At 53.5% G+C, this 14,340-nt stretch overlaps 1 protein-coding gene across 1 annotated transcript in view; it reads left to right on the forward strand.

Annotated features, from left to right (window-relative positions):
* Positions 1 to 14,340, forward strand: part of LOC140394377 (Na(+)/H(+) exchange regulatory cofactor NHE-RF2-like) — a 175,535-nt gene that overhangs the window by 6,025 nt on the left and 155,170 nt on the right. The window lies entirely within an intron of this gene.

A 14,340-nucleotide genomic window follows, 5' to 3' on the forward strand; every position in this document is an offset into this window, starting at 1 on the left:
GGAGTGACTGTGTGTGTGTGTGTGAGAGGGACAGAGTTGGGAGCGAGTGTGTGTGAGAGAGAGGGGAACAGAGTTGGGAGTGAGTGTGTGTGTGTGTGAGAGAGAGGGACAGAGTTGGGAGTGAGTGTGTGTGTGAGAGAGAGGGACAGAGTTGGGAGTGAGTGTGTGTGTGAGAGAGAGGGGAACAGAGTTGGGAGTGAGTGTGTGAGAGAGAGGGACAGAGTTGGGAGTGAGTGTGTGAGTGAGAGGGACAGAGTTGGGAGTGAGAGGGACAGAGTTGGGAGTGAGTGTGGGTGTGAGAGAGAGGGGAACAGAGTTGGGAGTGAGTGTGTGAGAGAGAGAGGGACAGAGTTGGGAGTGAGTGTGTGAGTGAGAGGGACAGAGTTGGGAGTGAGTGTGTGTGTGAGAGGGACAGAGTTGGGAGTGAGTGTGTGTGTGTGAGGGAGGGGAACAGAGTTGGGAGTGAGTGTGTGTGTGAGAGAGGGGTACAGAATTGTGAGTGTGTGAGAGAGAGAGGGGAACAGAGTTGTGAGTGTGTGTGTGTGAGAGAGAGAGGGGAACAGAGTTGTGTGTGTGTGTGTGTGTGAGAGAGGGGTACAGAATTGTGAGAGAGAGGGGAACAGAGTTGTGAGTGTGTGTGTAAGAGAGAGAGGGGAACAGAGTTGGGGGTGAGTGTGTGTGTCTGTGTGAGAGAGGGGAACAGAGTTGGGAATGAGTGTGTGTGAGAGAGGGGAACAGAGTTGGGTGTGAGTGTGTGAGAGAGAGAAGGGAACAGAGATGTGAGTGTGTGTGAGAGAGAGAGGGGAACAGAGTTGTGTGTGTGTGTGAGTGAGAGGGACAGAGTTGGGAGTGAGTGTGTGTGTGAGAGGGACAGAGTTGGGAGTGAGTGTGTGTGTGAGGGAGGGGAACAGAGTTTGGAGCGAGTGTGTGTGAGGGAGGGGAACAGAGTTGGGAGTGAGTGTGTGTGTGAGAGAGGGGTACAGAATTGTGAGTGTGTGAGAGAGAGAGGGGAACAGAGTTGTGAGTGTGTGTGTGTGAGAGAGAGAGAGGAACAGAGTTGTGTGTGTGTGAGAGAGGGGTACAGAATTGTGAGAGAGAGGGGAACAGAGTTGTGAGTGTGTGTGTAAGAGAGAGAGGGGAACAGAGTTGGGGGTGAGTGTGTGTGAGAGAGGGGAACAGAGTTGGGTGTGAGTGTGTGAGAGAGAGAAGGGAACAGAGATGTGAGTGTGTGTGAGAGAGAGAGGGGAACAGAGTTGTGTGTGTGTGTGTGAGAGAGAGAGGAACAGAGTTGGGAGTGAGTTGTGTGGGAGAGAGGGGAACAGAGTTGGGAGTGAGTGTGTGAGGGAGAGAGGGGAACAGAGTTAGGAGTGAGTGTGTGTGAGAGAGAGGGGGGAACAGAGTTGTGTGTGTGTGTGAGAGAGAGAGGGGAACAGAGTTGTGTGTCTGTGTGAGAGAGAGGGGAACAGAGTTGGGAATGAGTGTGTGTGAGAGAGGGGAACAGAGTTGGGAATGAGTGTGTGTGAGAGAGGGGAACAGAGTTGGGTGTGTGTGTGTGAGAGAGAGAGGGGAACAGAGATGTGAGTGTGTGTATGTGAGAGAGGGGAACAGAGGTGTGTGTGTGAGAGAGAAGGGAACAGAGATGTGAGTGTGTGTGTGTGAGAGAGAGGGGGGAACAGAGTTGTGTGTGTGTGTGTGAGAGAGAGAGGGGAACAGAGTTGTGTGTCTGTGTGAGAGAGAGGGGAACAGAGTTGGGAATGAGTGTGTGTGAGAGAGGGGAACAGAGTTGGGTGTGAGTGTGTGTGTGTGTGAGAGAGGGGAACAGAGTTGGGTGTGAGTGTGTGTGTGTGTGAGAGAGGGGAACAGAGATGTGAGTGTGTGTGTGAGAGAGAGAGGGGGGAACAGAGTTGTGTGTGTGAGAGAGAGGGGAACAGAGTTGGGAGTGAGTGTGTGAGAGAGAGAGGGGAACAGAGTTGGGAGTGAGTGTTTGTGTGTGTGTGAGAGAGAGAGAGAGGGGAACAGATTTGTGTGTGTGTGTGAGAGAGAGGGGAACAGATTTGGGAGTGAGTTGTGTGGGAGAGAGGGGAACAGAGTTGGGAGTGAGTGTGTGAGAGAGAGAGGGGAACAGAGTTGGGAGTGAGTTGTGTGTGTGTGTGAGAGAGAGAGGGACAGAGTTGGGAGTGAGTGTGTGTGTGTGTGAGAGAGAGGGACAGAGTTGGGAGTGAGTGTGTGTGTGAGAGAGAGGGGAACAGAGTTGTGAGAGAGTGTGTGAGAGAGGGGAACAGAGTTGGGAGAGAGTGTGTGTGAGAGAGAGAAGGGAACAGAGATGTGAGTGTGTGTGTGAGAGAGAGGGACAGAGTTGAGTGTGTGTGAGAGAGAGGGGGGAATAGAGTTGAGTGTGTGTGAGAGAGAGGGGAACAGAGTTCGGAGTGAGTGTGTGTGAGAGGGGAACAGAGTTGGGAGTGTGTGTGAGAGAGGGGAACAGAGTTGAGTGTGTGTGTGTGTGAGAGGGACAGAGTTGGGAGCGAGTGTGTGTGAGAGAGAGGGGAACAGAGTTGGGAGTGAGTGTGTGTGTGTGTGAGAGAGAGGGACAGAGTTGGGAGTGAGTGTGTAAGAGAGAGAGGGGAACAGAGTTGGGGGTGAGTGTGTGTGTCTGTGTGTGAGAGAGGGGAACAGAGTTGGGTGTGAGTGTGTGAGAGAGAGAAGGGAACAGAGATGTGAGTGTGTGTGAGAGAGAGAGGGGAACAGAGTTGTGTGTGTGTGTGAGAGAGAGAGGAACAGAGTTGGGAGTGAGTGTGTGAGTGAGAGGGACAGAGTTGGGAGTGAGTGTGTGTGTGAGAGGGACAGAGTTGGGAGTGAGTGTGTGTGTGAGGGAGGGGAACAGAGTTTGGAGCGAGTGTGTGTGAGGGAGGGGAACAGAGTTGGGAGTGAGTGTGTGTGTGAGAGAGGGGTACAGAATTGTGAGTGTGTGAGAGAGAGAGAGGAACAGAGTTGTGAGTGTGTGTGTGTGAGAGAGAGAGAGGAACAGAGTTGTGTGTGTGTGTGTGTGAGAGAGGGGTACAGAATTGTGAGAGAGAGGGGAACAGAGTTGTGAGTGTGTGTGAGAGAGAGAGGGGAACAGAGTTGTGTGTGTGTGTGAGAGAGAGAGGAACAGAGTTGGGAGTGAGTTGTGTGGGAGAGAGGGGAACAGAGTTGGGAGTGAGTGTGTGAGTGAAAGAGGGGAACAGAGTTGGGAGTGAGTGTGTGTGAGAGAGAGGGGGGAAACAGAGTTGTGTGTGTGTGTGAGAGAGAGAGGGGAACAGAGTTGTGTGTCTGTGTGAGAGAGAGGGGAACAGAGTTGGGAATGAGTGTGTGTGAGAGAGGGGAACAGAGTTGGGTGTGTGTGTGTGTGAGAGAGAGAGGGGAACAGAGATGTGAGTGTGTGTATGTGAGAGAGGGGAACAGAGGTGTGTGTGTGAGAGAGAAGGGAACAGAGATGTGAGTGTGTGTGTGTGAGAGAGAGGGGGGAACAGAGTTGTGTGTGTGTGTGTGTGAGAGAGAGAGGGGAACAGAGTTGTGTGTCTGTGTGAGACAGAGGGGAACAGAGTTGGGTGTGAGTGTGTGTGAGAGAGAGGGGAACAGAGTTGGGTGTGAGTGTGTGTGTGTGTGAGAGAGGGGAACAGAGTTGTGTGTGTGTGAGAGAGAAGGGAACAGAGATGTGAGTGTGTGTGTGAGAGAGAGAGGGGGGAACAGAGTTGTGTGTGTGTGTGAGAGAGAGGGGAACAGAGTTGGGAGTGAGTGTTTGTGTGTGTGTGAGAGAGAGAGAGGGGAACAGAGTTGGGAGTGTGTGTGAGAGAGAAGGGAACAGAGATGTGAGTGTGTGTGTGTGAGAGAGGGGAACAGATTTGTGTGTGTGTGTGAGAGAGAGGGGAACAGAGTTGGGAGTGAGTTGTGTGGGAGAGAGGGGAACAGAGTTGGGAGTGAGTGTGTGAGAGAGAGAGGGGAACAGAGTTGGGAGTGAGTTGTGTGTGTGTGTGAGAGAGAGAGGGACAGAGTTGGGAGTGAGTGTGTGTGTGTGTGAGAGAGAGGGACAGAGTTGGGAGTGAGTGTGTGTGTGTGAGAGAGAGGGGAACAGAGTGTGTGAGAGAGGGGAACAGAGTTGGGAGAGAGTGTGTGTGAGAGAGAGAGGGGAACAGAGTTGGGGGGGTGTGTGTGTGAGAGAGGGGTACAGAGTTGGGAGTGAGTTGTGTTTGTGTGTGAGAGAGAGAGGGACAGAGTTGGGAGTGAGTGTGTGTGTGTGTGAGAGAGAGGGACAGAGTTGGGAGTGAGTGTGTGTGTGAGAGAGAGGGGAACAGAGTTGGGAGTGAGTGTGAGAGAGGGGAATAGAGTTGGGAGTGAGTGTGTGTGAGAGAGAGAGGGGAACAGAGTTGGGAGTGTGTGTGTGTGAGAGAGAGAAGGGAACAGAGATGTGTGTGTGTGTGAGAGAGGGACAGAGTTGAGTGTGTGAGAGAGAGAGGGGGGAACAGAGTTGAGTGTGTGTGTGAGAGAGGGGAACAGAGTTGGGAGTGAGTGTGTGAGAGAGAGAAGGGAACAGAGTTGAGTGTGTGTGAGAGAGAGAGGGGAACAGAGTTGTGAGTGTGTGTGTGAGAGAGAGGGGAACAGAGTTGGGAGTGTGTGTGTGTGAGAGAGAGAGGGGAACAGAGTTGTGAGTGTGTGTGAGAGAGAGGGGAACAGAGTTGTGAGTGTGTGTGTGAGAGAGGGACAGAGTTGGGAGTGAGTGTGTATGTGAGAGGGACAGAGTTGGGAGTGTGTGTGTGTGTGTGAGGGAGGGGAACAGAGTTTGGAGCGAGTGTGTGTGAGAGAGAGGGACAGAGTTGGGAGTGTGTGTGTGTGAGAGAGAGGGACAGAGTTGGGAGTGAGTGAGTGTGAGAGAGAGAGGGGAACAGAGTTGTGAGTGTGTGTGTGTGAGAGAGGGGAACAGAGTTGGGAATGAGTGTGTGTGTGTGCGAGAGAGAGGGACAGAGTTGGGAGTGAGTGTGTGTGAGAGAGAGGGGAACAGAGTTGGGAGTGAGTGTGTGTCAGAGTGATGGACAGAGTAGGGAGTGTGTGTGTGAGTGAGAGAGGGGAACAGAGTTGTGAGTGTGTGTGTGAGAGTGACGGACAGAGTAGGGAGTGTGTGTTTGTGAGAGAGAGGAACAGAGTTGGGAGTGAGTGTGTGAGAGAGAGGGACAGAGTTGGGAGTGAGTGAGTGTGAGAGAGAGAGACAGAGTTGGGAGTGAGTGTGTGAGAGAGAGGGGAACAGAGTTGGGAGTGAGTGTGTGAGTGAGAGGGACAGAGTTGGGAGTGAGTGTGTGTGTGAGAGAGAGGGACAGAGTTGAGTGAGTGTGTGTGTGAGAGAGGGACAGAGTTGGGAGTGTGTGAGAGAGAGAGAGAGGGACAGAGTTGGGAGTGAGTGAGTGTGTGTGTGAGAGAGAGAGGGGAACAGAGTTGGGAGAGAGTGTGTGTGTGAGAGAGAGAGGGGAACAGAGTTGGGGGTGTGTGTGTGAGAGAGAGAGGGGTACAGAATCGTGAGTGTGTGAGAGAGAGGGGAACAGAGTTGTGAGTGTGTGTGTGTGAGAGAGAGAGAGGGGAACAGAGTTGGGAGCGAGTGAGTGTGTGTGTGAGAGAGAGGGACAGAGTTGGGAGTGAGTGAGTGTGTGTGAGAGAGAGGGACAGAGTTGGGAGTGACTGTGTGTAAGAGAGAGGGGAACAGAGTTGTGAGTGAGTGAGTGTGTGAGAGAGAGGGACAGAGTTGGGAGTGAGTGTGTGTGTGAGAGAGAGAGGGACAGAGTTGGGAGTGAGTGTGTGTGTGAGAGAGAGAGGGACAGAGTTGGAAGTGAGTGTGTGTGTGTGAGAGAGAGGGACAGAGTTGGGAGTGAGTGTGTGTGTAAGAGAGAGAGAGAGAGGGGAACAGAGTTGGGAGTGAGTGAGTGTGTGTGTGTGTGTGTGTGTGTGTGTGTGTGAGAGAGAGGGACCGAGTTGGGAGTGAGTGAGTGTGTGTGTGTGAGAGAGAGGGACCGAGTTGGGAGTGAGTGTGTGTAAGAGAGAGAGGGACCGAGTTGGGAGTGAGTGAGTGTGTGTGAGAGAGAGGGACAGGGTAGTGAGTGTGTGTGTGAGAGAGAGGGGAACAGAGTTGGGAATGAGTGTGTGTGAGAGAGGGGAACAGAGTTGGGAGTGTGTGTGTGTGAGAGAGAGAGAGAGAAGGGAACAGAGATGTGAGTGTGTGTGTGAGAGAGAGGGGGGAACAGAGTTGGGAGTGAGTGAGTGTGTCAGAGAGGGACAGAGTTGGGAGTGTGTGTGAGAGAGAGAGGGGAACAGAGTTGGGAGTGAGTGTGTGAGAGAGGGACAGAGTTGGGAGTGAGTGTGTGTGTGTGAGAGAGAGGGGAACAGAGTTGGGAGTGAGTGTGTGAGAGAGAGGGGAACAGAGTTGGGAGTGAGTGTGTGAGTGAGAGGGACAGAGTTGGGAGTGAGTGTGTGTGTGTGTGTGTGTGTGAGAGAGAGGGGAACAGAGTTGGGAGTGAGTGTGTGTGAGAGAGAGAGAGACAGAGTTGTGAGTGAGTGTGTGAGAAAGAGGGGAACAGAGTTGGGAGTGAGTGTGTGTGTGAGAGAGTGGGGAAAAGAGTTGGGAGTGAGTGTGTATGAGAGCGGTGAACAGCGTTGGGAGAGAGTGTGTGTGTGAGAGAGAGAGAGACACAGAGTTGGGAGTGAGTGTGTGAGTGAGAGGGACAGAGTTGTGAGTGAGTGTGTGTGTGAGAGAGAGGGACAGAGTTGGGAGTGAGTGAGTGTGAGAGAGAGGGACAGAGTTGGGAGTGAGTGTGTGTGAGAGAGAGGGACAGAGTTGGGAGTGAGTGTGTGTGAGAGGGGAACAGAGTTGGGAGTGAGTGTGTGTGTGAGAGAGAGGGACAGAGTTTGGAGCGAGTGTGTGTGAGAGAGAGGGACAGAGTTGGGAGTGAGTGAGTGTGTGAGAGAGAGAGAGAGGGACAGAGTTGGGAGAGAGTGTGTGTGAGAGAGGGGAACAGAGTTGGGAGAGAGTGTGTGTGTGCGAGAGAGAGGGGAACAGAGTTGGGGGTGTGTGAGAGAGGGGTACTGAATTGTGAGTGTGTGAGAGAGAGGGGAACAGAGTTGGGGGTGTGTGTGTGAGAGAGAGGAGAACAGAATTGTGGGTGTGAGAGAGAGAGAGGGGAACAGAGTTGTGAGTGTGTGTGTGTGTGAGAGAGAGAGAGAGAGAGAGAGAGAGGGAAACAGAGTTGGGGGTGTGTGTGTGAGAGAGAGGGGTACAGAATTGTGGGTGTGAGAGAGAGAGGGGAACAGAGTTGTGAGTGTGTGTGTGTGTGTGAGAGAGAGACAGAGTTGGGGGTGTGTGTGTGAGAGAGAGGGGTACAGAATTGTGGGTGTGAGAGAGAGAGGGGAACAGAGTTGTGAGTGTGTGTGTGTGAGAGAGAGAGAGAGAGAGAGAGAGGGAAACAGAGTTGGGGGTGTGTGTGTGAGAGAGAGGGGTACAGAATTGTGAGTGTGTGAGAGAGGGGAACAGAGTTGTGAGTGTGTGTGTGAGAGAGAGAGGGGAACAGAGTTGGGAATGAGTGTGAGAGAGAGAGGGGAACAGAGTTGGGTGTGAGTGTGTGTGTGTGAGAGAGAGGGGAACAGAGTTGGGAGTGAGTGTGTGTGTGTGAGAGAAGGGAACAGATTTGGGAGTGTGTGTGTGTGAGGGAGAGAGAGGGACAGAGTTGGGCGTGAGTGAGTGTGTGTGTGAGAGAGAGAGGGGGACGGAGTTGGGAGTGAGTGAGTGAGTGTGTGAGAGAGAGAGAGACCGACTTGGGAGTGAGTGTGTGAGAGAGAGAGGGACCGAGTTGGGAGTGAGTGTGTGTGTGTGAGAGAGGGGATCAGAGTTGGGAGTGAGTGTGCGTGTCTGAGAGAGGGGAAGAGAGTTTGGAGTAAGTGAGTGTGAGAGAGAGGGGAACAGAGTTGGGAGGGTGTGTGTAAGAGAGATGGGAACAGAGTTGGGAGTGAGTGTGTGTGAGAGGGGAACAGAGTTGAGTGTGTGTGTGTGAGAGAGGGAGGAACAGAGTTGTGAGTGCGTGTGTGAGAGAGAGGAACAGAGTTGGGAGTGAGTGTGTGAGGGAGAGAGAGGGACAGAGTTGGGCGTGAGTGAGTGTGTGAGAGAGAGAGAAGACAGGGTTGTGTGTGTGTGTTAGAGAGAGGGAGACTTGTGTAGCTCAATCAATCACTCCCGAGACGAGATGCAAAGGAGTCGAACGATGGCTTTATGACGCAGACTTGTTCCCCATCAGCACAGTTACAGAATGCGGCTGCTGGGAGAACCCGGGCTCTTATACTCCGCCTTACTGGGTGGAGCCAGCAGGCGGCTGATCCAATCGGGATCCAGTGTCTATCCACCAATAGCCTCTCGGCATCCCAGGGTACCTTAATACCCTAATACATACCACCACAACTTGTCTGTGAGAGAGAGAGGGGGACAGAGTTGTGTGTGTGTGTGTGTCTGTGTGTGTGTGTGTGTGTGTGTGTGAGAGAGAGAGGGGGATAGAGTTGTGAATGTGTGTGTGAGAGCGAGGGGGACAGAGTTGTGAGTGTGTGTGTGTGTGAGAGAGAGGTTACAGAGTTGGGAGTTGTCGTGTTGGGTGTTCTGGTGTACAAACGATCCAACACGGCTGGAGGTGGTGTAACTCAATTTTATTAATTGCTCAACTGTAACAGCACACTGCTAACTTGGGTAGGTGCATTACCAGCTAATCTGTGACCCTGTCCTATCACTATCTGGGTGAAGCACTCAGCATATGGTGAATGTCTGAGTGGCAGGCTCGGAGCTCGGTGCTCTGAGCTGGCTGTTGCTGGAATCCACGGGAACTGTTGTGTCCCCTGTTTTTATGGTGCGTGTGCTGTCACGGGGGATTGGCTGCGCTGTGTGTGTGTGTTGGTTGGTCCTGCTGCAAGTCCATCAGTGTCTGTGCGATTGCACCATGATATGCTGATCTAAATATCATGACATCCCCCCTTTTCGCAAAGAATATGTGCCTACATGATAATAAATTAAGAAGTGTAGTGAGTGCATCTAATCATGTGTGTGCAATATTTACAACAATATGTACATGTGGCTATACTATATGCACAGGAATGCGGTCCAGGTTCAGGAGGACACCATCAACGACTGCCAAGTCGTCCCGAACGTTGTAAAACTGTGGGCATTGTCCCTTGAGCCACCCGTCCATCATGTGGCGCATCACACGTTGCAGAAGGGGGTCGGCCGCAGTCTCACGTCGAATGTGGGCCAGGCATGCATCAGTGGCCGGCAGATTGGCAGAAGTGAAGGCTACATGTGCGTCGACTTGGCAAACGAACCCCTCCGGGTCGGACGGTGTGTTGACTGCCCTGGACAGAGCATCTGCTATGATGAGGTCCTTACCCGGGGTGTAGACAAGTTGAAAGTCGTACCTCCGGAGTTTGAGCAGAATGCGCTGGAGGCGAGGGGTCATATCTTGAGGTCCTTTTGAATGATGCCAATCAGCGGGCGATGGTCAGTCTCCACAGTGAACTGGGGAAGGCCATACACATAGTCGTGGAACTTGTCAACGCCAGTCAACAGGCCTAAGCACTCCTTTTCAATCTGTGCATAGCGCTGCTCTGTGGGGGTCATGGCCCATGACGCATAGGCGACTGGGGCCCATGATGAGGCGTCATCCCGTTGCAGGAGGGCGGCCCCAATGCCGGACTGGCTGGCGTCCGTCGGGATTTTCGTCTCCCTTGCAGGATCGAAAAATGGCAGTGCCGGGGCGGTGGTGAGCTTGACCTTGAGCTCCTCCCATTCACGCTGGTGGGTGGGAAGCCACTGGAATTCAGTTGTCCTCCTGACAAGGTGCCGGCGAGCTGTAGTGTGGGAAGCAAGGTTAGGGATGAACTTCCCCAGGAAGTTGACCACTCCGAGAAAGCGTAGCACCGCCTTCTTGTCTGTCGGCTTCTGCATGGCCGTGATGGTTGCCACCTTGTCGGCATCCGGCTACACCCCCAACCGGGAGATGTGGTCCCCCAGGAACTTCAGCTCGGTTTGTCCAAAAGAGCATTTGGCTTGGTTAAGACGCAGGCCCTGGTCCCGTATCCGTTTAAAGACGCGCTGGAGGCGACTGATGTGCTCCTGCGGTGTGGTGGACCAAATAATGATGTCGTCTACGTAGACGCGCATCCTTTCGATGCCCTCCATCATCTGTTCCATGATGCGATGGAACATTTTAGAGGTCGATATGATGCCACATGGCATCCTATTGTAGCAGTATCTGCCAAATAGAGTGTTGAAAGTGCACAGCTTCCTGCTGGACTGATCCAATTGAATCTGCCAGAAGCCCTTTGAGGCATGAAGCTTGGTGAATATTTTTGCCCGAGCCATCTCGCACGTGATCTCCTCACGTTTGGGTATGGGGTAGTGTTCTCTCATTATGTTGCGATTTAAGTCTTTCGGGTCTATACAGATCCGGAGCTCGCCGGAAGGCTTCTTGACGCACACCATGGAGCTGACCAATGGAGTCGGCTCCGTTACCCGGGAAAGCACTCCTTGGCCCTGAAGGTCCTGCAACTGCTACTTGAGGCGGTCCTTGAGGGGTGCTGGGACCCTGCAAGGTGCGTGAACTATTGGGGTGGCATCCTGTTTAAGCCGGATTTTGTACGTGTAGGGCAGTGTGCCCATGCCCTCAAAAACATCCTGGTTGTGCGTGAGGATTGAGTTGAGCTGCGCCCTAAAGTCTGCATCTGGGAAATCGGACGTGCCTTCTGCAGAGAGCGAGCGAGAGAGAGTGTACAGGCCGAACGAGGTGGAGGATTTTGCACGCCTGTGCGCCTAGCAGAGAGTCCTTTTGAGGAGCCCACGATTTCGAATGGTAGTAAGGCTTTGCGTGAGTTGTGTGTCACTTTGAGCTGGCACGACCCCGTGGCGGGGATGACGTTGCCATTATAGTCAACGAGTTGACAGTTGGATGGCAGAATAGGTGGTTTAACCTTCAGGGTCTGGAATGCTGACCACGCGAGGAGATTGGCGGAGGCACCAGTGTCCAGGCGGAATCTGATCTGGGATCGGTTGACCGTCAGGGTGGCACACCACTCGTCGTCTGGATCAATGCTGTGCACTGACAGCGGCTGGTGCTTTCGACTCGGGGACAGCGTGTTCTTGTTGATGACAGCAACACGGAAGGGCTCCCTGTCCTCCGTGTCACTGGTCTGTATGATGTCGGGATCGGACTCGGTGAACGTGGGTTGAATTACCCGAACGTTTCTGTGAGGCTGGTTAAACGGGTACGAGTTGGCAGGCTGAGCTGCTCGACAGCAGGCAGCATAGTGCCAACCTGCCACAACGTAGGCATTGTCGCGCGTTGGCAGGACATTGCCGCTTTAAATGGGCGGAGCCACAGTTGCCGCACGTCGTGACGTCAGTGCGTTCGTTGCGCCACCACGCATGCGCGGTGCGGTCTTGCATAGTGCGCGCCTGCGCATCGCGTTCCTCTGCGTCAGCGTCCCCTCTTTTGGCGCGTACAAGCGCGGGAGGCCTCGGAAAGCACGCGAAATGGCCGGCCTCCTCCAGGCCGCGGCCCGGGAGGTACTCGATCCTCTGGACCCGCTCCGCCTCGTGGGGCCCGTGCCGCGCCGTTTCGGCCGCCTGGATGTGTGAGTACCGGCTGGTGGCGTTCTTATGCAGGACACAGGTCTCGATGGCAGTTGCCAGGGTGAGTTGCTTGACCCGAAGGAGCTGCTGGCGCAGGGTGTCCGACATGACCCCGAAAACTATCTGGTCGCGTATCATGGAGTCAGAGGTGGTCCCATAGCCGCAGGACTGCGTGAGGATGCGGAGGTGTGTTAAATAAGACTGGAAAGGTTCATCCTTACCCTGCAGGCGCTGCTGGAACAGGTACCTATCGAAGCTTTCGTTTACTTCAACGCTGAAGTGTTCGTCGAACTTCAGGAGTACCGTCTTGTATTTGGTTTTGTCCTCGCCGTCCGCAAATGTAAGGGAGTTAAAGATGTGGATGGCATGTTGCCCCGCCGTGGAGAGAAGAAGGGCAATCTTCCTGGTGTCCGATATATTCTCCCTGTCTGTGGCCTCGAGGAAGAGCTGGAAGCGCTGCTTGAACAGTTTCCAATTGACCCCGAGATTGCCAGCGATTCGGAGCGGCGGCGGCGGGTTGATGTTCTCCATGGTGCAGGACGGCGGATTGCTGATACGTTGCAGGTAGGTCTCTCAGGCGCTGGTTTGCGTCCACTTCTGGTATCGTGTAGTGTTGGGTGTTCTGATGTACAAACGATCCAACACGGCTGGAGATGGTGTAACACAATTTTATTAACTACTTCACTGTAACAGCACACTGCTAACTTGGGTATGTGCATTACCAGCTAATCTGTGGACCCTGTCCTATCACTATCTGGGTGAGGTATTCAGCACATGGTGAATGTCTGAGTGGCAGGCTCTGAGCTTGGTGCTCTGAGCTGGCTGCTGCTAGAATCAACGGGAACTGTGGTGTTCCCTGTTTTATAGTGCGTGTGCTCTCACTGGTGATTGGCTGCGATGTTGTGTGTGTGTTGGTTGGTCCTGCTGCAAGTCCATTAGTGTGTGTGCGATTGCACCATGATATGCTGATCTAAGTATCATGACAGGAGTGTTTGTGTGTGTGTGAGAGAGAGAGAGAGAGACAGAGTTGTGAGTGTGTGTGAGTAAGAGAGGAGACAGAGTTGGAAGTGAGTGTGGGAGAGGGACCGAGTCGGGAGTGAGTGTGTGTGAGAGAGACGGTGGGCGAGATTCTCCACTCCCGCGCCGAAGTGCCCACGCCTTCGTTAACACCGACGAGATTCACGATGGCGTGAGACGGCCCCTATCCCGACCGATTCAGGGCCCGATAATGGTCTAGGAGCGGGGCCGCGTCATCTACACGCACCAGGCCTTGTCGCCGCGTAAAGGCGGCGCCGCATACATGATGCGGCCGGTGCCGCATAACTGGCGTCACCCGCGCATGCGCGGGTGCCGTCCTATGAGTCCGCCCCGCAAGAAGATGGCGGACGGAACTTGCGGGGCCGTGGAAGGAAGGAGGTCCTCCTTCAGAGAGGACGGCCCAACGATTGGTGGGCACCGATCATGGGCCATCCCACATTTGAGGTGCCGCCCCCCCCCCCCCCCCCCCCCCCCACCAGCGCTCCCACGCTGTTCCCGACGGCAGCGACCAGGTGTGGACGGCGCCGGGGGGAACCCGCCATTTTGGGCTGGCCACTCGGCCCATCCGGGCCTGAGAATAGCAGGGGTGCTGGAGAATCGCCATTTTGGGTGTCTCGGGCGATTCTTCGGCCTGCGGCCCGCGGAACTCGACGGGTCCGTTCCCGCCGCTTGGGAGAATCGCGGGAGGGCATCACGGGAAATTTTGGCGGCCCAGGCGATTCTCCCAACCGGCGCGGGAGTGGAGAATCTCGCCCAGTGTGTGTGAGAGAGGAGACAGAGTGAGTTCCATATCTGGGTAACAGATATCCAGACGTGTTTTACCAAGGGGTTACATAAATGCCCAAAGGCTGATAACTTCCTCCGGTCCCTGTCAAAGCTCTGACTGTTTTTTTTCCTTCCCCTATCAACTCGGCCTGCCCTCCGGAATGTGGCATCGCCTTGCATTCATTATCCTTGTCACGCAGTTCAATGATGATGTCAGAAAAAAATTATTATATGGGCGGAATAGATTCGTATCGCTCTTAAATGATGCTAATGTGTAAGTCAGGTTTCAATATTCGCTGCAATGAGGCAGTCAAATCCACAAGGGTACACTGGAGAGTTGGATTCCAGTTTACTCTTCTGCGGGATATAACCCAGGTGTGGGAACGTTAACCCAGCTAGAATCGATGATAACATACCTGGAGTGGTGGGAGATGTGGGTGGGGAGGGATTAGGAGTGCATGCATTGTGGGTTTTTTTTTTTTTGGAAAAGCTCTATTGTCACGTTATATCACAATAGTCTGCCTCTGCCAAGGGAGCTTGGTGAATAGGGAGCTTGTATCAGGGATGCTTTGGTCATGTGATTCTTATTTTACAAGGAGCCTCTCAAAAACATTTGACAATTCCACGTTATTTAAAAGCCCAGCCAATGGGAAGTACTTTATCCTGAATGCTAGGAAGCAATCTTCATTTGGAGACCGCACTGGAACAAGGTGGTTTAATTACATACAATTAGCACGGTTTGAGTAAAAGAATGTTGATTTTCTATCAATCTTCGAACATGTCTGCAGAAAAACGGTGCTTGGAGCGGGAGAAATGTCTAGAGTTGGGGGGTGGGGGGAGGGTACGGAAATGGCTGAGAAATG

The sequence above is a fragment of the Scyliorhinus torazame genome, chromosome 17 (genome assembly GCF_047496885.1).
Source record: "Scyliorhinus torazame isolate Kashiwa2021f chromosome 17, sScyTor2.1, whole genome shotgun sequence".
Taxonomy (NCBI): domain Eukaryota; kingdom Metazoa; phylum Chordata; class Chondrichthyes; order Carcharhiniformes; family Scyliorhinidae; genus Scyliorhinus; species Scyliorhinus torazame.